The sequence below is a fragment of the Oenanthe melanoleuca genome, unplaced genomic scaffold (genome assembly GCF_029582105.1).
Source record: "Oenanthe melanoleuca isolate GR-GAL-2019-014 unplaced genomic scaffold, OMel1.0 S012, whole genome shotgun sequence".
Lineage (NCBI taxonomy): Eukaryota > Metazoa > Chordata > Aves > Passeriformes > Muscicapidae > Oenanthe > Oenanthe melanoleuca.
Genome location: NW_026612661.1, coordinates 123,654 through 143,533, shown reverse-complemented (window position 1 = coordinate 143,533; position 19,880 = coordinate 123,654). Strand labels below are relative to the sequence as shown.

General features: G+C 50.7%; 2 long non-coding RNA genes across 3 annotated transcripts; both read right to left on the bottom strand.

Annotated features, from left to right (window-relative positions):
• Positions 1–133: 133 nt before the first annotated feature.
• On the bottom strand, positions 134–1,407 carry LOC130266307 (uncharacterized). The gene is made up of 3 exons (XR_008842817.1): positions 1,342–1,407; positions 815–1,044; positions 134–250 (listed from the first exon to the last, which is right to left on the bottom strand). It is a non-coding gene; the product is annotated as an uncharacterized LOC130266307 (long non-coding RNA).
• Positions 1,408–16,842: 15,435 nt separating this feature from the next.
• Positions 16,843–19,133, bottom strand: LOC130266306 (uncharacterized). 2 transcript variants are annotated; one of them, XR_008842815.1, is made up of 5 exons: positions 19,068–19,133; positions 18,541–18,770; positions 17,853–17,980; positions 17,004–17,074; positions 16,843–16,900 (listed from the first exon to the last, which is right to left on the bottom strand). It is a non-coding gene; the product is annotated as an uncharacterized LOC130266306 (long non-coding RNA). The 2 variants fall into 2 exon arrangements; XR_008842816.1 differs by having other exon boundaries at positions 16,845–16,895.
• Between the last annotated feature and the right edge of the window lie 747 nt (positions 19,134–19,880).

Below are 19,880 nucleotides of genomic sequence, written 5' to 3'. Positions count from 1 at the left end.
CCCCAGCCTGTCCCAGAATGGGCTCTCAGGCACTGCAGCCCCTCCCCAGCCCCTGGCAGCCCCAGCCTGTCCCAGAATGGGCTCTCAGGCACTGCAGCCCCTCCCAGCCCCTGGCAGCAGCACTCACCGTCCAGCAGCTTCCCGTGGTACACAGCCAGGCCGGCCACCCCGGCCAATGAAGGTGAAGTACAACAGGTGATCTTCGTTACAGAGACCTGAATTAGGATTCATCTGAAGTGTGTAGTTGTCTCTTTTCTGGGAAAGAAAAAAAAAACCAGCTCAAGAAGCAAGCCTTTAAATAAGCAGACACTCAGACATGTTCACACATAGCTTGTGCCTAGGGGCATCTCCCTCCAAGGCCTTTCCAGCATGTCCCCCACGCAGCCACGGGAGCTGAAGGGTGGGCACAGCAGCAAACCCAAGCCCTGGCAGCAAGAATGCCCTCTCTGCCTTTACAGCTGGGCAGCCCCAGCCTGAAGCTCTGGAGGCCACTGCAGTGGGGACGAGCAGCTGCATTCTGAGCTCACCCTACAGCAGCACTGCCACTCTGGGCAGAGTCTGGGCAGAGGAAAGCAGCTTTGCTGTGACACTGCCCTCAAAAGCTGCAGCTCTGCTGCCCTGGATATTGCCTGAGCTATGGAAATGTTTCCTGGCTTCTCAAGGACCATTCCAGAGGCTCTCTGAAGAGCAGGAGGAGCAGGGCACTGGGGCTCCCCAGGGCACCCTGGAAAGGGGTGCGACTTCTGCCTAAGCAACCTTCCCTCTTATGCAAAATGTCATGTATAGAGCCCTTGAGAATAGAAATACAACTTACGTTGCTGAGTATTCAAAGAGACCATAGTAAGGGTTAAACATCTCCTTGGACAAGAGAAAAAAAACATTCTCGGGCCACACCTCCATAGTCAAGTCCTTTTTCTCACTCAAATTCAATCCACAGCCTGGCTTTTAATACATCAGGTCTCTTCACAGACATGATTCTTCTGTAGGACTCCTCAAAATGTTATTGCTGTGTAATTTCATCTCAAATCTGTTGGGTATGTCAGCCTGTGCCAAAGAAGATTAGATCATCCTTGTTAGTCTCAAGAAATAAGCCTTAGGGCAAATTCCTGGCTGCTAACAGCTCAGTGACAGGTCAGACACCTCGTGTTCAGCTCCCCATGTTTTCATTCCCCAGTGCTCTCTCAGTGCACGTGTTGGGAACATGAGGGGAACTGGGCCAGCTCCAAAACAGTGCTGCAGACTTCTGTGGTAAATATTTGATGAAAACGACGAGAAATGTATCAAAGAAAACAGGAGAGCACAGGGAGGGAGGAGCAGCCGTGTCCTGCAGGCTCTACTCACAGGTTTCTTCAGCTTCTTGCGGAAGTAGTCGTACTTGTGCTTGAACTCCCGGGAGTAGGGCACCGACAGAACAGGGCACGGGCACGGCTCGGCCTGGGACTCATCGATTCACATCTGTCTCATAAAGGCCGTGATAAAACAGGAGGTGAAAGCTGAATGGTTGAAGTGCTGCAGCTTGGGTCCTGCTCAGCCCTCATCCCAGCCCGTGCTGCCAGTGAACACACTGATGCTCTTCTCAGCTTGTTTTTATACATCCAAATTCCTTCTTCCAGTTTCTTCAAGCTAGGGGAGGGAAGGGAGGGAAGGGAAGGGAAGGGAAGGGAAGGGAAGGGAAGGGAAGGGAAGGAAGGGAAGGGAAGGGAAGGGAAGGAAGGGAAGGGAAAAAAAAAAAAAACTCTAGGAAAAAAAAAAAAAAGAAACACCCCAAAAACAACCACAAAGAAACCCAAAAGAAAACAAACAAAAAACCCACAATAACAATCCAAAACAAATCCACAGCACCTTCAGCACCTTTTTGCATAACAAACTTGTACAATTATAACTTTTAAATTCTCTTCTTTGTATCTGAAGTTCCCCATACTCCCTAAAGCAGAGTAACAAACCAGGCGTCAGTAAAGAAGGTGTCTGGGTTAAAAGACACTGGGCCTTCTGCCCACAAAACTATTTAGTGTTCACCTCTGCTACATCCAGCTGTAGCTAATTGTGTAGTTATGGTAATAGTGCCACAGGAATTTGGAAGGAATTATGGTACTCAGAGCTAATACAAAAGATGCACTCTAAAAATGGGTGCAACAGGAAAATGGAATGCTATTAAAATGATCAAATACTTGAACCTCAGGAGGGGGAAAAAAAAAAGCTCAGTATCAAAGCTCTTTGTATTTTGCATGCACATTTCCATCTAAGAAAAGCATATGCTGGTTACAATAGGCTTCTTCATAGCCTAATAGCAAACATGAAGTTTGCCTAACTCCATTTGAATCAGGGATATAAAAGCAGATCAAGCAAGTGACAAATGAGACAGCTATTCCTAGACTGCAGCAGACACCAACAATGAATTATGAGCAGGCTCCAGCCTCAGCCTGGCATGGCTGGGTTTTTCCTTGGACCTGCCTCAATTAAACGAGTTTGGAGCTTTTGATGCCTGCAAGTTGGTGTTCTTCTCACTGGGGCAATTGGAAATAATTTCAGTATCATTAGAAAATTTTAGAAAAATCCAGCTAAAAGTTTCACCTCTGTCCCCTCTAAGTTATCCCAGTTTTCCCCAGCTAGGAGCTGCACAGAAGTGAGGCAGGGGAAATCACGTCAGGGAACAGCTGTAGAGTTAAAGGCAGAAAGACAAGACTTATCAGGAAAGGGGAAAGGTTTCAGAAAAGATTTCGGTGGTCTAATTAATGATCATTTCTGATTCCCAGTGAGAAGAACACAAACTCACAGCCAGTCAGGCCTCACAGTCCCCTGTAGTGAGAGCTCAGCACACATCCACAGAGGCAAGTCCAGCACCTGGAAGAAAAAAAAAAGAACCAGAAGAAAAAGGTGAATTATTTTGTTTCCAAGTTATTTCCAGTTCTTAAAGCCCTTACCAGCATTTGCTCTTGGTTTTGGTTGGGTGAATCCCAGGCAGTGGGCACGGGCCACGCCATCTGTTCACCCTGGCACAAGTGGTGTTTGCACAAAGTGGGACCAGAGGTGAAGGTCAGAGCCAGCCCTGCTTCTGAATTCCAGGATAAGTTTCACCAGCTGCCAAATGAGGGATTAAAAATACGTAAGAATGAAACGAAAAGCATTAATGAGGCTCGTGGGATTCCATTACATTGCTGTCATAAAATTCACAAACAAGAGTTTTGAGCTTCTGATGAGAACAGTGCAGTTCTTCATTCGTATTAGTCACTGTGTGGGATTTGGGGTCTGTCTGGATTTCAAAGCCCTCATGGTGGCCCTGACACTGCTCAGGAGCTGGTAGGAAAGGAAAAGCACAGTCAGAGCTCCTGGCAGGCACAGGGCCACCATGAGGGCTTTAAAATCCCCAGATTGGATTGTGGAGGAATCATCTGGGACTTGGATTGTCCCTCTGGGTGATCACAGCCCAGTTGCTGTGATTTGTACAATTCCATACATTTGACTCCCAAAACTTCCCAGCCCGGGGGTTGAGCTGACAGGGCAGCACAAAGATTGTTCTCTGTGCAGGGCCCAGACTCGGGGCTCACTGTCAGCTTTGCTAGTTCCCGTGAATTATCCCACAGCCCCCAATTCCCTGCTCAGTTCCTGCTGCCATACCCTCACGGTGCCTCACGGAGGGTGGATATTCCCGTGCAGAGCTGCCCCTTGAACGCCAGCTGTGCCAGGAACGGGCAGAGCGTGCAAGGAAGCTCAGCAGCATCGGGACAGGGACAGGCATCTGTTCCAAAGAATTGGCTATTTAAAGCCCTCATCCCCCAGCCCCACCCATGTCCCTGGGGGGCAGCTGACAGAGCTGCCTGGAGTCCAGCTGATTTAGCCCCCCTGAGCCGGGGCTCCAGGTGATATTTTCAAGCAGGAGAAGGCAGGGCCGGGGGCGCTCCCGTCCCGTGCCAAGGCAGCTCCCCGTGCCCACGGGAGGACATCTCTCCCTGCAGCAGCTCAGCTCCTTTCAGAGCCTCAGCAAGTTCTTTTCCCTCAGCAAAGGGTGCACATCCCTGCCTCCAGCACACCTCCAGTGGGACCCACCTGGGAAAGCTTTCCATCCCTTCTGCACTTCCAGCTGGCTCCCTGGAAACTCCCGCCTTCGTCCAAACAAAACTTCATCCCACCTGAACCTTTGATTTGAAGGCATCTCTGCAGGCTGTCGGTTGGCATTTAATAGCTGTGAGGGAAGACTGCCTTGGCTTCAGTGCTGCTGCTGCTGAACGAGGAGGCCTCAGGCAGGAAGGGAAGGGAAGGCAATTGGGGTGGACAGGACATACCTGGCAGCTGCCTGGGAGCTCTGGGAGGCTGGAACCAGGAATTGCTGTCTGAGCCCCTCTGCACGCAGCCCGTGCCACCATCACCAGGACACGCCAGCTGCTCCCTGGGCTGCTTTTGGGCTGTCAGTGGCCTGTATCTCCAGGAGCCTGCTCAGAGCAGCCCCTGGCCCGGGAGCCATGGGCAGCCCTTGAGCCGTGTCCGTGCCAGCGCCGGCCGGGCACCCAGCGCCCATCCCGGGCCGTGCGCTCGGCACGGGCAGGACGCTGCAGGCACAGCCCCTGCCCCGAGGGCCCATGGACAAGAGGTGCTGGATGCCTTTCGGGGACTCCTGGCCTCCTCCTGCCCCCCGTTCCCCGCAGCTGGGACACACAGAAACAACAAGGAGCATTGCTGGCAGTGAGTGGGAAGCACTGAGACCTCTGTGCAGCTTGCTCTTGTGCAGCCAATGATTCCCATCCTTGGGAGTTTCATACCTGTGATGCAGAGGGCTCAGTCAGTCGGAGCACAGTCCAGGTAGTGCCAAGGTTGTGAGTTCAATTCTCCCACGGACCGTGTCCTCGAGAGTCGGATTTTAGGAACCCTCTCAATCCCAGTATATCCTGTGACCTGGAAGCAAAGGGGAAAAGCCGCAGCCGAGTTTCAATAAAAGAGGTTTTGCCATTGCAGAGCTTCTTGGAGTTGCAAAGCAAGGGAGAGGGGGAGCATCCCATCTGGCAGGTGAATGAGAAACAGCCCGAGCGGAACCGTGCCCGGCCCCGCCGAGCGGCTCCTCCCGCGCCCCAGCCCCGCTCGTTCCGCAGGGGTGCGCGGGCAGCAGCCCCGGGGCTGTGCGCGCACGGGAACGGGGAGCCGGGCGCTGCTCCGCGCTCAGGGCTGCGGGGCCTCCGCGGGACGGGGGCACCGGGAGCGCCGGGATTTGGGGCTCCAGGGCTGGCACGGCGGCCCCCGCGCCCGGCCGGGTCCAGCCGCTCCGGCTCTCCGGCCTTTATTATGTGGCGCCCCGACCCCCGCGGGGCGGGGGAAAGAGGAAAAGCGGGCACGGAGGATGGGAATGGGGGCAGACGGGGCGGTCGGGGTGGGTGACCAAGGACCGAGGGCGGGGGGCGCCGGGGTGTGCGGGGCAGCGGGGACAGGGGAAGGGGCGCTGGGGGGGGGGAAATGGGAGAGCGGAGGAAGGAGGGGAGGCGGAATTGGGGGGGGGGGGGGGGGGAAACGGGAGCAGGGAGAGGGAACAGGGACAGGTGTGGTGGGAAGGGAAGGGAATGGGAGGGTGGAGGAAGGAGGGGAGGATTGAATGAGGGGAATGGGAGCAGGGAGAGGGAACGGGGGGCACAGGGTTGGGGGGAAGGAAGGGTAGAAGCAGGAGCAGGAGGAGAAAGGAATAGAACAGGGTAGGGTAGGGTAGGGTGTGTATAGGTATATACACACCTATAGGGAGGGAACAGCGGGAAACAGCCAGGGGAGAAGGGACGGAGAGGAGAGACACAGGGATGAGAGGAGCAGGGAGGGCTCGGGCTGCGGAGGGAAGCGGGACGGGGAGGGAAAGGCCGGGGGCGGAGAGGGACGGGGGACCCAGGAGGGGAACAGGAGAGGGGAGCGGGGTAGGGACAGGAGAGGGAGAATGGGGGGGACAGGTTGGGCGGAGAAAGAAAAGAAAAGGAACACGGGGAGGAGGGAGGAAAGGTAGAGAGAGAAACAGGAGGAGAGGCCGAAAGGGGAGGGAAAGAGTCGGTTTGAGGAGGAGAGAGAAAGGCGGGAAAGGCAGAAAAAGAAGGGGAACACGAGGAGGAGGGGGAGAGGGTTTGAGAGGAAGGAAAGCAGAAATCCAACCTGTCCCTGTGCGCCGAGCTCCAACGCGGCCACTGACCGAAACGAGTTCAGCCTGAGCAAATGGGGGCCGAGCCAATTACCTGGAGTTCAATCACCTCGGCCACGCCCCGCGCAGCCGCACCGAGACCCCGCGCACCTGTGCCGGGCCCGGCCCCGCCCCTGGATCACCTCACGGCCCCGCACCTGGATGCCCGCCCGGTACCGCCCCCGGTACCGCCGTCGCTGCCGCCGCCGCTGCCGCCCTTGGTACCGCCCTTGGTACCGCCCCCGGGACCGCCTTCGGTGCCGCCCCCGGCAGTACAGGACCCCGGCAGAGAAAGGCGTCTGCCCGCAGCCGCCTGTCTGCGCCTGCCCGTTTCCCGCGCGCCCGCGGCGCCGCTGAGCCCACAGCCCGTGCCCGCACTCTCGGAAACGCCGCAGAAAATCGCGCCGCCGGGAACGGTGTCGGCGTCGCGGGCAGGCAGCCCACAAAACAGCCTGGGGTCCTTGATTTTCCCGCCCTTTCTGCCGCCATATAGAGAAGGTCAAACGAGTGCCGGCCAAACCGCCATCTTGAGAGTGGCAAGACGTCACTTCCGCTTTTCCTGCTGCCGTCTTTAGTACTGGCAGAGGCCACTTCCGGCCCGGTTGCCATCTTTGTTGTGGTACCAGTAACGCCCCTCACCATCTCAATTTCTAAGTCGCCTGCCTGAATCCGGCAACGACGCCGAAAAGAGCTCCGGCCGACGCTCGAGCGGCGGCAGGCACGGGCGGGGATGCTTGCCTCGGCCGGGCTCCTGCCGCAAGCGGCATCCGCCGCGTGGCGGCAGTCCTACAGGGCAGCGTCCCGGCACGCGCTCGCTCCCATCATCGGAAGGGCACGCGCGCAGCACCGCGCTGTGCCCACAGGACGGCAGCGCTGCCAGGGCGCCGGAGCGGCGGCGGCTGCAGTACCGCGCTGTGCCCACAAGGCGGCAGCACTGCGCCGAGCTCAGCCCGGGGCTGCGGCGCTTTGGGGACAGAGAGAGAAGCGAAGGCAAAAAGCAACGAGTCCCATCCCTTCAAAAAATCCTCCTAAAAGAATGCCCCCAAAACACCCCGACCAAAACTAAAAGCATCCCTGTCTCTAAGCAAATAATAGAAAAACCCCGTTAAATAAAAATCTATTAATATTTAATTTATATTCAGATTTACAATCTCTACACATTTTATATTTTCAATTAAGGTTGCATTATAACATATACACAATATTATTTTTATTATTTATTGTACACATATTTATACTGTTAAAATTCGTTTCTATTTTATGCATATATCTTTATATATTATATATGTGCATGTTTCTAATTTTATTTAAAAGCCCCACCTTTACCCAAATACAAACAAAAAACCCCTTTATTTTAAACTATATTTAAATGTTTCTATTTATATTTTTCATTTTTATGTCTGCAATCAATGTATCTATATTATAAATATATTATACCAGAAGTATATATTATTTATATCCTACATTTATATTGATCTATATATTTATGTATTTACTTCCATACATTCATGTATGCACAAATACTTCTACTTTTATGTCTTTATAAACTTATTGTACATTTGTGTATTTATTTTGCTTATATTAATTATAAAAAAACCTGCCTTTACCAAATAAAACAAAAAAAAAAAAAACATTTATTTTAAACTATATTATTTGCGTATTTCTAATCTCATATATATAACTTATATTCATACACTATATAAATAATGCAAATATATAGTGTAATATAAAGTTGTTACTTCTATTTGTATATATTTTATATTTATATAAATATATTTTATTTTTCTATTATTTTTATTTTATATTTAGATTATCTATTAAAAAACCCTTCTCTAACCAAATAAAACATTTATTTAAGCTGTAGTTAGGTATTTTTTATATTTATATTTTCCTGCCTTCTACACCCAGCCCTCCCTGTGAATGTTCTGGCACTCTTGGGTCCCTCTGGGGGACGGCACCCGGCACCGCCCCCCCATTCCCCACTCCCCTGCTCCTTCACCGCAGCGTGGCTCCCTCTCCTCGGGACCTTGGGGTGCCCCAAAGGACACGGGAGCCCCCGAGTCTCCACCCCCTGTCCCCCTCAGCCTTTTTTCCTCACCCTCCAAAGAAGGCACAGAACAACTACAACTGCCTCGGGCAGGAGCACGGCACTTTATTCGAACCCTTCCCACGGTCCATCCCCCCAAAAAGGGACTCTGCTCACGCAAGGAAGTGGGGGACAGCCCCCAGAAGGGCTGAAGTTCCTTCTCAGCCCCGCAGACACAGGCAACAAGGGGCAGAAGAGGAAGCGCCAGCAGAGAGGACACAGCAAGAAAACTAAGATCAAGGCCCAGGATGAAATGGAAAAAAACCCAAAAAACACCTGGGATGGTGAATGGGCCGCACACAGAGAGGGATTAAAAAAGAACAGGGACAGCAAATGGGACACACCCGTGGGAACCACCGGCACGGGGAGCTCCACAGAGCCACACAGAATAAAACAGGAACACGAGCGAGGCACGCAGAAGGACGCAGAACGAAACACGGTGCCAAACACGCAGCAAGGACTGAGGGATACAAAGAGGGAAACAAGAACCCGCAGAGGAATCGACGCGGCACGTGCCGGGGCGGGCAAACGCGGCCAAGGAGCAGCACAGGGACGGAGACAGAGAGGCACGGCCAGCAGGACAGAGGCTCACCAAGAGAGGGGACGGTCAGGGAGGAGCACTGGGCAGCAGGTGCACACAGGTACAGGCAAAGGGACAGTGACAGGGACAAAGAAACACAGTCACGGTGCAGGACTGAGGGACAAGGAGAGGAAGAAAGGAGAAATAAAGATGCAGGCAGCAAGCGAGACAGAGAGAGAGGCAAAAAGTAGGACAGAACAGGGAGAGGGATTGAGTAAGAGATATTACATAAATATTGAGTATTCATTTCAAAAAAGAAAAAGAAGAACAAGAGAGAGAGAAGCAGTGAAAGGGAATGGGATGTGGAGCACACAGGCCAAGAAAGGAACACAAAAGACACAGCGGACAGAGAGGAGAGAAGGGTGGAAAATTGAATATAAAGCTGGAAGAGGAACAGCAGCAGACCCAGGACTATTTATTACAGAGTGTGGCTGCTGAACCTGTCAGGAAAGCACCAGCTCCGACAGAACAGGGCACGGGCACGGCTCGGCCTGGGACTCATCGATTCACATCTGTCTCATAAAGGCCGTGATAAAACAGGAGGTGAAAGCTGAATGGTTGAAGTGCTGCAGCTTGGGTCCTGCTCAGCCCTCATCCCAGTCCGTGCTGCCAGTGAACACACTGACGCTCTTCTCAGCTTGTTTTTATACATCCAAATTCCTTCTTCCAGTTTCTTCAAGCTAGGGGAAGGGAAGGGAAGGAAAAAAAAAAACCCTAGGAAAAAAAAAAAAAAAAAACAAAACACCAAAAACAACCACAAAGAAACCCAAAAGAAAACAAACAAAAAACCCACAAATAACAATCCAAAACAAATCCACAGCACCTTCAGCACCTTTTTGCATAATAAACTTGTACAATTATAACTTTTAAATTCTCTTCTTTGTATCTGAAGTTCCCCATATTCCCTAAAGCAGAGTAACAAACCAGGCATCTGTAAAGAAGCTGTCTGGGTTAAAAGACACTGAGCCTCCTGCCAACAAAACTATTTAGTGTTCACCTCTGCTACATCCAGCTGTAGCTAATTGTATACTTATGGTTATAGTGCCCGCCATAGGAATTTGGAAGGAATTATGCTACTCAGAGCTAATACAAATGATGCACTCTAAAAATGAGTGCAACAGGAAAATGGAATGCTATTAAAATGATCAAATACTTGAACCTCAGGGGGGAAAAAAAAATCTCCGTATTCAAGCTCTTTGTATTTGCATGCACATTTCCATCTAAGAAAAGCATATGCTGGTTACAATAGGCTTCTTCATAGCCTAATAGCAAACATGAAGTTTGCCTAACTCCATTTGAATCAGGGATATAAAAGCAGATCAAGCAAGTGAAAAAATGAGAGAGCTATTCCTAGACTGCAGCAGACACCAACAATGAATTATGAGCGGGTTCCAGCCTCAGCCTGGCATGGCTGGGTTTTTCCTTGGACCTACCTCAATTAAACGAGTTTGGAGCTTTTGATGCCTGCAAGTTGGTGTTCTTCTCACTGGGGCAATTGGAAATAATTTCAGTATCATTAGAAAATTTTAGAAAAATCCAGCTAAAAGTTTCACCTCTGTCCCCTCTAAGTTATCCCAGTTTTCCCCAGCTAGGAGCTGCACAGAAGTGAGGCAGGGGAAATGACATCAGGGAACAGCTGTAGAGTTAAAGGCAGAAAGAGAAGACTTATCAGGAAAGGGGAAAGGTTTCAGAAAAGATTTCTGTGGTCTAATTAATGATCATTTCTGATTCGCCAGTGAGAAGAACACAAACTCACAGCCAGTCAGAACTGACAGTCCCCTGCAGTGAGAGCTCAGCGCACATCCACAGAGGCAAGTCCAGCACCTGGAAGGAAAAAAAAAAAAAAAAAAAAAAAGAAAAAATAACCAGAAGAAAAAGGTGACAGGGCAGCACAAAGATTGTTCTCTGTGCAGGGCCCAGACTCAGGGCTCGCTGTCAGCTTTGCTAGTTCCCGTGAATTATCCCACAGCCCCCAATTCCCTGCTCAGTTCCTGCTGCCATACCCTCACAGTGCCTCATGGAGGGTGGATATTTCCATGCAGAGCTGCCCCTTGAATGCCAGCTGTGCCAGGAACGGGCAGAGCGTCCAAGGAAGCTCAGCAGCATCGGGACAGGGACAGGCATCTGTTCCAAAGAATTGGCTATTTAAAGCCCTCACCCCCCAGCCCCACCCATGTCCCTGGGGGGCAGCTGACAGAGCTGCCTGGAGTCCAGCTGATTTAGCCCCCCTGAGCCGGGGCTCCAGGTGATATTTTCAAGCAGGAGAAGGCAGGGCCGGGGTGCTCCCGTCCCGTGCCAAGGCAGCTCCCCGTGCCCACGGGAGGACATCTCTCCCTGCAGCAGCTCAGCTCCTTTCAGAGCCTCTGCAAGTTCTTTTCCCTCAGCAAAGGGCGCACATCCCTGCCTTCAGCACACCTCCAGTGGGACCCACCTGGGAAAGCTTTCCATCCCTTCTGCACTTCCAGCTGGCTCCCTGGAAACTCCCACCTTCGTCCAAACAAAACTTCATCCCACCTGAACCTTTGATTTGAAGGCATCTCTGCAGGCTGTCGGTTGGCATTTAATAGCTGTGAGGGAAGACTGCCTTGGCTTTAGTGCTGCTGCTGCTGCTGAACGAGGCCTCAGGCAGGAAGGGAAGGGAAGGCAATTGGGGTGGACAGGACATACCTGGCAGCTGCCTGGGAGCTCTGGGAGGCTGGAACCAGGAATTGCTGTCTGAGCCCCTCTGCACGCAGCCCGCGCCACCATCACCAGGACACGCCAGCTGCTCCTTGGGCTGTCAGTGGCCTGTATCCAGGCTGAAGCATCTCCAGGAGCCTGTTCAGAGCAGCCCCTGGCCCGGGAGCCACGGGCATCCCTGCGGACAAAACCCTGGTACTGGGACTGTCCATGCCTCAAAACCCATCCTGCTGACAAAACCCTGGTACTGGGACTGTCCATGCCTCAAAAACCATCGTGTTCAGTAAACCGTGGTACTGGGACTGTCCATGCCCCAAAAACCATCCTGCTGACAAAACCCTGGTACTGGGACTGTCCATGCCCAACCTCTGGGGATGAACGTCATCTTGTTGGCTGGGACCAAGGAAAAAAATCCAGCTGGGGGGGAAAAAAACCCAAACTCCTGGCTGGGGACTTTTTATTCTAAATTTAAAAATGAGTTGAGAAAGGTAAAAGGTAAAAACCATATGCACAAGGTTAGAAGCAGTCAGCACACACAGTGGCACAGGCAGACATAAGCAGACAGACACAGACACAGACTCTCCAGACAGACACAGACTCTCCCAGACAGACACACGCTCCCCCTGTCACACTCTGCAGCTGACAGGCTGACTGCAACCCTCACTTGGAATGCTGCATGAAGAGGATGCTTCAACACATCCCCCGGCTGCTGCTCTTCAACACCCAACGGGAGATTCCAGGGAAATCGGCATAATTGGTGACTGCAGAGATGGGAATCCACCTCAGGGACCTGAGAGACAGCAGGAGCTGGTCAGGTAGAGGTTATCCCCACACATTTCCTACCCAAAACCCCACAGAAAAGAGAGGAACAATAAAGTTCTGTAACTATTCTACCCAAGCGGGTGCCAGGGCAGGGCAGCTCCGACCTAAGGGGCACAATAAAGGCCCATACAGTAGAGATGCACACAGTAAAGGTACATGCAACATAAACCAAGACAGCTACATACAGTATAAGCCAAGGTAGGTACGTACACCATGGATGAGGACTGGAGATAACTCTCTGGAGGATTAAGTCTCAAGCCCAAGATAGAACCTATGGAACTAGTGAGGGCACATAAGGAGGGTCTAACACACTCCCTACAGAAGGCCAAGAGAATGGCACGTGAAAAGCAGGCACTACCAAAGCTGAGAAGGAAGATGGATGAGAAGACCTTGTGTACTTCTTTCCGTCTCAGAAAGCAAAAAGGTAAATGTGCTGGAATAAGCACAATGCAGGAAAGTACACGAGTAGAGTCTGGCTACCATGGCTTGGAAGGATGCTGATAAAGCATGCAGATGTGACAAAGGTAACACAGATGGACACAAAGGACAGAACAAGGACACAGATTACACAAGAGACACCAGTTATTTACCCAGAGCTGGAAGGAACTGGAGCAGCCATCAAGTGCAGCATCTCAGAGCCAGAGCTGGAATGAAGAACTTGCCACAGTCAGAGCTGGAGGCTCAGCGAGCTGGACTGGGAAACACCTGCAAGTGAAACAAGCAGAAGGAACAGAAATCATCTGGGCCCTGAGATATCCTGGGCTGTATCCCTTGAGATGGGGAGAGAAAGGGGAAAAAGTAAAGGAGTTCAGGGAGAAGGAAGGAGGGGCAGGGGGGAGAGGAGGGGAGGTTTTGGGAGGCACAAGGGGGGAAAGAAGAGGAATACGCAGTGAAGGAAGGAGGGCTAGAGCGGGGGAGAGGGGCAGAAGCCGAACCCCACAGCTCACCTGGGAGCCCGAACAAGCAGCTCCTCCTCTCACCCCGCTTGGCGTCAGCAAACGGCGGCCGGGTGGTTTCCAGGCGTTAAATCACCTCGGCCCCAGCCCCGGGCCCGCCCCGCTTCATCCCGGCTCCTCCCGGGCTCTGCCTTCTGGGACTGCCCGGTCCCGCCCCTGTCCCGCCCCGTTCATGGGCACGCGGGACGTCCCGGTCACAAACTGCAGCAGCCGGATCCACTTCTCAGCGTCCATCAGCAGCACAGCCTGGGGGCAGAGACACCCTCAGCACTGCAGGAGCCCCTCTGTGCCAGCAGCCTCAGGGCACTGCGAGCTGCCTCTGCTCCATCTGAGCAGGAGCTGCACCTGCCCTCACCTGAGCCAGGAGGGAACAGCTCCGGCCCCAGCACAACCACCCACCCTGAGCAGTTCTCATACAGAAAAATGATTGCAAAAAAGGGCAGGGACTTTCACCTACAGGACCAGCGAGGGCTGGTGCCCAGTCTTACCTTCCAGAACCAGCGGATAACAGGGTGATTTGGGCAGTAACCATTTTTGTAGATGGTGTGTTGTCTCCAGCCGCTGACATCCACGTCACCAAGGCCACACATCAGTAACTGCAGGCAAGCAGAAGGGTGGGATGTGTCCCTGACCTCACAGGGTACAAGGTGCCACTGCCCCTCAGGGCTCTGACCTTCAGGCACTTATGCACACCCAGGGGAGAGTCCGAGCACCCCCAGAGTATCCCAGCTGCTGCAGAAGGGCTGCACACTGCCACAGTGTGACACAACTTCCACGTCTTTGGCTCAGATAGGACTGGCAGAGGGTGGCACTGATCCACTAGGCTGCTTCCAGGCTTTCAGAGGCACACCCCCCCACCACCCTCCTGAGTGCAGCTCTTCTCATGTCATGAACAGATTTATTAATTAGGAAGAAACATCTGATTTCCAGCCGTGTCCGCACGTTCCCCCAGGGAGAGAGACAGATGACTGAAAAGCCCAGAACGTGGCACATCTGTCAGAGAGCTGCCAGCTTGGGGCACCAAATTGACTCACCTCCGCTCATTTTCATCAAAAATTTTAATCAGGTCGATAGGAAGCAGTTCTGTAAATCCCTAAAAAGAAGAGCAAAGTTAAAACTCTCATCCACATAAATCCTAATTAAAAAAATCAATGACCAAATTACTTCAAGCTCAAATAATTAAACTTGAACGAGAACGACCTTATTCCCATAAGGGAAAGATGATATATTCTTACACAAGATAAAACTGTCAAATCACAAAACATCATGTATTCTATTTGCATTCCCTGCCAAGCTCCCCACTCCCTTTACACAGACACCAGTGGGTAAGAAATCTGTGTTAAAAACAATCCCTGGTTTTGGGAAAGAAAGGAGCTAAAGAGCCTCGCCTCCAGAAAGGCATTCATTTCTTTCTGCACTCTGTTGACAAATCGCCACTGGACGACCAAGCTGCAGAAAGAAACAAAACCCCACCAGAAAAACAAACTCATTAGCAGGTCTCAGCCAAGGGCTCAAAGGTTTCAGCAACCCCAAATGCTTTCAAGTTTGTCATTTACAACTTCAGCAAGTTCAGGTAACTAAGCAGCTTCCACCAGCTACTCCAATTTATTGGCTGGTGACTGATGGAATTTTGAAGAGACAAACCAAAAAGCCCAGTGACTTTGACCAAATTACAGTGGGAATTTTTTCACTCCTGTAGGTACCTACGTGAGCAGACATTTTATTCTTCCAGAGCAATGAGCAATTAAAAATTCCCAGCAAAGTCTGCAAGCTCTGAGGAGAGCTGTCAGGACACAGCACCTCGCCTATAAAGAAAGAAATAAACTGCAGCATCAAAGGGACACCTTGCTTTCAGCACCAGCCACCCGCACCACAAACACCTCACAGGTGCAGGCATCAAAAGTCAATTCCAGGCATGGAATTGCTCCAGGTCCAGGCACTGGAAATGAATTCCCAGTTTACACGAATGTAGCAATTGTAACATCTTTCACTTTGGAAAAGGCCCTGATTTAAAATGCCAGCAGGTATTAATGAATTCAGCATTTTACATCCTGGTAGGTAGAAGAACTGAGAAATCTGAAAATGAAACCTAATTTCAGATCTGGCCAGTTTTGGTAGGATTGCTGGCACTGGACTCCTGGCTCTGGTCTGTGACTGGCAGAGGAGGACACTGGGATGAGGGCCAGGCTGGAGAGCACCTTCTGGCTCATCTCGGCTTGAGCCAGGTGTTGGAGAAGGACGTTTCCATGGGGGGAATTTCAGGAGATCAAAGCACGTCATTTAATTTACTCCTTGTTCTTGTACCTGACGGGATATAACCAATGTTAACAGTAAGGTTTTCCCCCAATGATCCCGGATGCTCTTGTGCAGTACAAGCTCCAGGGATTGCAGCAGGGTCAATTCTAACCCAGCTGCTCTTTCTTCCCCCCAGGCACATTCCATCACGGTACTTACTCAATGTATTCCCGCTTGTTTTCATTTGTTACCATGATTTCGGACCCGTTGGGCTTCAGGTCCACTTGATATGTCTGCATTTCAAAAGACCAAAGGCTGTTATTTGAGGACATCTTTCTCCCAGAACCCACTCTCCCTGAGCAGTGTTTCACAAGCAGGATCAGGCAATCATGAGCAAATTGATTTACACTTTTGAACAAACCTCCGCTGACAGAAGGGAAAACTGGCAGAGAGGGGCTGGCTATTTACTGATCATTTTATTACAATTATTATTTATAATAATGAAATTATATATTTATATAAAATAGAACCACAAAATAGGTACTTTATATACACAAAATTATAATAGCTATTATCTGTAATACAAGAAGATAAATCACATACTGGAACTGCCCAAAGCCAACCAGTGTGTTACAAAACCTCTCTATTCTGTGGCTCCTAGTTCTCCATGAAATCCATAACCTTATGGTGCTTCAGGAAAAAGGCAGCACTGGAAAGTGGATCAGAATATTTTTGACAGGACACTGAATGCATGGTTTGAAATGCTGAAGTCAGTTTTTATAAAAGGCCCTACAGTCCCCAGCTCCAGTTCTATCTGGAGCCAGGATCTAGGGCTCAGAAGTAAACAAAGGGAAAATGCAAAAAAAAAGGTCATAAAAACCTCTAAGCAAACTAATTTAATTTAATGTCTACAACACTTTCATTTGTAATGGAGAAAGAGCCCCATAGGCTGTGACCCTTTTCAACCTGGCAGCTTCCCCCTGGCGCACCAGCTGTGACAGGCACTACAGAGAGGACCTGGTGTCCTTCTGCTGCTCTCCCCTGACAGCACCTTCAGCTTCAGGAACCAGAGTCCCTGAGCATGTCCCAGCTGGACTGTGGGACACCTTCATCCCTCCTCACTGCAAGTATTTCACTCAGCTGCATCTCCAGCTTGTCCCAGAGGTGCCACAGCTCCCTGACAGGAGCTGGCAGCCCCGCTCCCAGCTGGGAACACGGCCAGCTGAGCTCCCAGCTGCTTTCACCACCACCAGACTGTCAGCACTGAGCTACTTGTTGGCAACCACCAGTCCTAAGATGCAAGTAACCTTTACGTACCTGCCCAAAGTTTTCCTCATCTATGCAAAATCCAGCTCGGTGGGGTCATTTTCCAGGATCCACTTCAGAGAGTTGTAGTATTCACTGTCCTAGGGCAGATCACAGTTAGGCAGTTTGAAAATGGGCAATTAGTGCAGAGCTGTGGAAAGCCAGGGGCCTGTGAGCACTGGCACAGGTTCAATGGGCCCTTACCACTGACTCCATGTCCTTCAGGGTTATGGGCTTCCCCAGCATCATCTTGTAGAAAGGTCTGATGAAGAAGCCTGGGAGAGAGAGGACAGATTACCTGCCCTGCCCCTGCACATTCCAGAAAGGTGGAATGCTTGAGGGCACCACCCCTGGCATTTCCTGTTACCTCCTGACTGTAACAGTCCTGCAGCTGCAACGGCATCAGAGCAGCTCAGCTTTATTTTATTATGGCACAGAAAGTCCAATTTTTCAGTTTCAACAATTATCCACTAACTGCCATACTCCACTGACCACCCTAACATTAATGGCAGAGAGAGACAAAAGCTGGGGAATTAAGCCCAGGGTACTCTATCCCATTTAAAATCACTACTTCCCTCTCCAAGGAGTTGCCTGAAAATCAGGCTAGTGACCTTCCTCTGCTCAGGACTCCTTTGCTTCCTCTGCTGCACCAAGGCTCAGGAAAATCAGCTCAGTGATGTCTGCCAGGTGTGAGATTTCAAAATGCAGCAGAATTTGTCATTAAATCATTCAGCTATAATTTTACATATGAAAATATGCTGCAGTTGACCCCCCTAGTTTGGCTGCAGGCTTGCATGGAAATACTGATAAAAATTCCATGCTTTTCCTCTAGGGACAATGCTCCTGCTGGTTCTGGAGCTTTCCCTTGAGCAGAGAAAGAAAGGCACTGTGACTGAATGAATCCCATTCAAACAGCCCCTGGCAGCCCCAGCCTGTCCCAGAATGGGCTCTCAGGCACTGCAGCCCCTCCCCAGCCCCTGGCAGCCCCAGCCTGTCCCAGAATGGGCTCTCAGGCACTGCAGCCCCTCCCCAGCCCCTGGCAGCAGCACTCACCGTCCAGCAGCTTCCCGTGGTACACAGCCAGGCCGGCCACCCCGGCCAATGAAGGTGAAGTACAACAGGTGATCTTCGTTACAGAGACCTGAATTAGGATTCATCTGAAGTGTGTAGTTGTCTCTTTTCTGGGGAAAGAAAAAAAAAACCAGCTCAAGAAGCAAGCCTTTAAATAAGCAGACACTCAGACATGTTCACACATAGCTTGTGCCTAGGGGCATCTCCCTCCAAGGCCTTTCCAGCATGTCCCCCACGCAGCCACGGGAGCTGAAGGGTGGGCACAGCAGCAAACCCAAGCCCTGGCAGCAAGAATGCCCTCTCTGCCTTTACAGCTGGGCAGCCCCAGCCTGAAGCTCTGGAGGCCACTGCAGTGGGGACGAGCAGCTGCATTCTGAGCTCACCCTACAGCAGCACTGCCACTCTGGGCAGAGTCTGGGCAGAGGAAAGCAGCTTTGCTGTGACACTGCCCTCAAAAGCTGCAGCTCTGCTGCCCTGGATATTGCCTGAGCTATGGAAATGTTTCCTGGCTTCTCAAGGACCATTCCAGAGGCTCTCTGAAGAGCAGGAGGAGCAGGGCACTGGGGCTCCCCAGGGCACCCTGGAAAGGGGTGCGACTTCTGCCTAAGCAACCTTCCCTCTTATGCAAAATGTCATGTATAGAGCCCTTGAGAATAGAAATACAACTTACGTTGCTGAGTATTCAAAGAAACCATAGTAAGGGTTAAACATCTCCTTGGACAAGAGAAAAAAACATTCTCGGGCCACACCTCCATAGTCAAGTCCTTTTTCTCACTCAAATTCAATCCACAGCCTGGCTTTTAATACATCAGGTCTCTTCACAGACATGATTCTTCTGTAGGACTCCTCAAAAATGTTATTGCTGTGTAATTTCATCTCAAATCTGTTGGGTATGTCAGCCTGTGCCAAAGAAGATTAGATCATCCTTGTTAGTCTCAAGAAATAAGCCTTAGGGCAAATTCCTGGCTGCTAACAGCTCAGTGACAGGTCAGACACCTCGTGTTCAGCTCCCCATGTTTTCATTCCCCAGTGCTCTCTCAGTGCACGTGTTGGGAACATGAGGGGAACTGGGCCAGCTCCAAAACAGTGCTGCAGACTTCTGTGGTAAATATTTGATGAAAACGACGAGAAATGTATCAAAGAAAACAGGAGAGCACAGGGAGGGAGGAGCAGCCGTGTCCTGCAGGCTCTACTCACAGGTTTCTTCAGCTTCTTGCGGAAGTAGTCGTACTTGTGCTTGAACTCCCGGGAGTAGGGCACCGACAGAACAGGGCACGGGCACGGCTCGGCCTGGGACTCATCGATTCACATCTGTCTCATAAAGGCCGTGATAAAACAGGAGGTGAAAGCTGAATGGTTGAAGTGCTGCAGCTTGGGTCCTGCTCAGCCCTCATCCCAGCCCGTGCTGCCAGTGAACACACTGATGCTCTTCTCGGCTTGTTTTTATACATCCAAATTCCTTCTTCCAGTTTCTTCAAGCTAGGGGAAGGGAAGGGAAGGAAAAAAAAAAAAAAAGAAACACCACCAAAAACAACCACAAAGAAACCCAAAAGAAAACAAACAAAAAACCCACAAATACCAATCCAAAACAAATCCACAGCACCTTCAGCACCTTTTTGCATAACAAACTTGTACAATTATAACTTTTAAATTCTCTTCTTTGTATCTGAAGTTCCCCATACTCCCTAAAGCAGAGTAACAAACCAGGCGTCAGTAAAGAAGGTGTCTGGGTTAAAAGACACTGGGCCTTCTGCCCACAAAACTATTTAGTGTTCACCTCTGCTACATCCAGCTGTAGCTAATTGTGTAGTTATGGTAATAGTGCCACAGGAATTTGGAAGGAATTATGGTACTCAGAGCTAATACAAAAGATGCACTCTAAAAATGGGTACAACAGGAAAATGGAATGCTATTAAAATGATCAAATACTTGAACCTCAGGAGGGGAAAAAAAAAAGCTCAGTATCAAAGCTCTTTGTATTTTGCATGCACATTTCCATCTAAGAAAAGC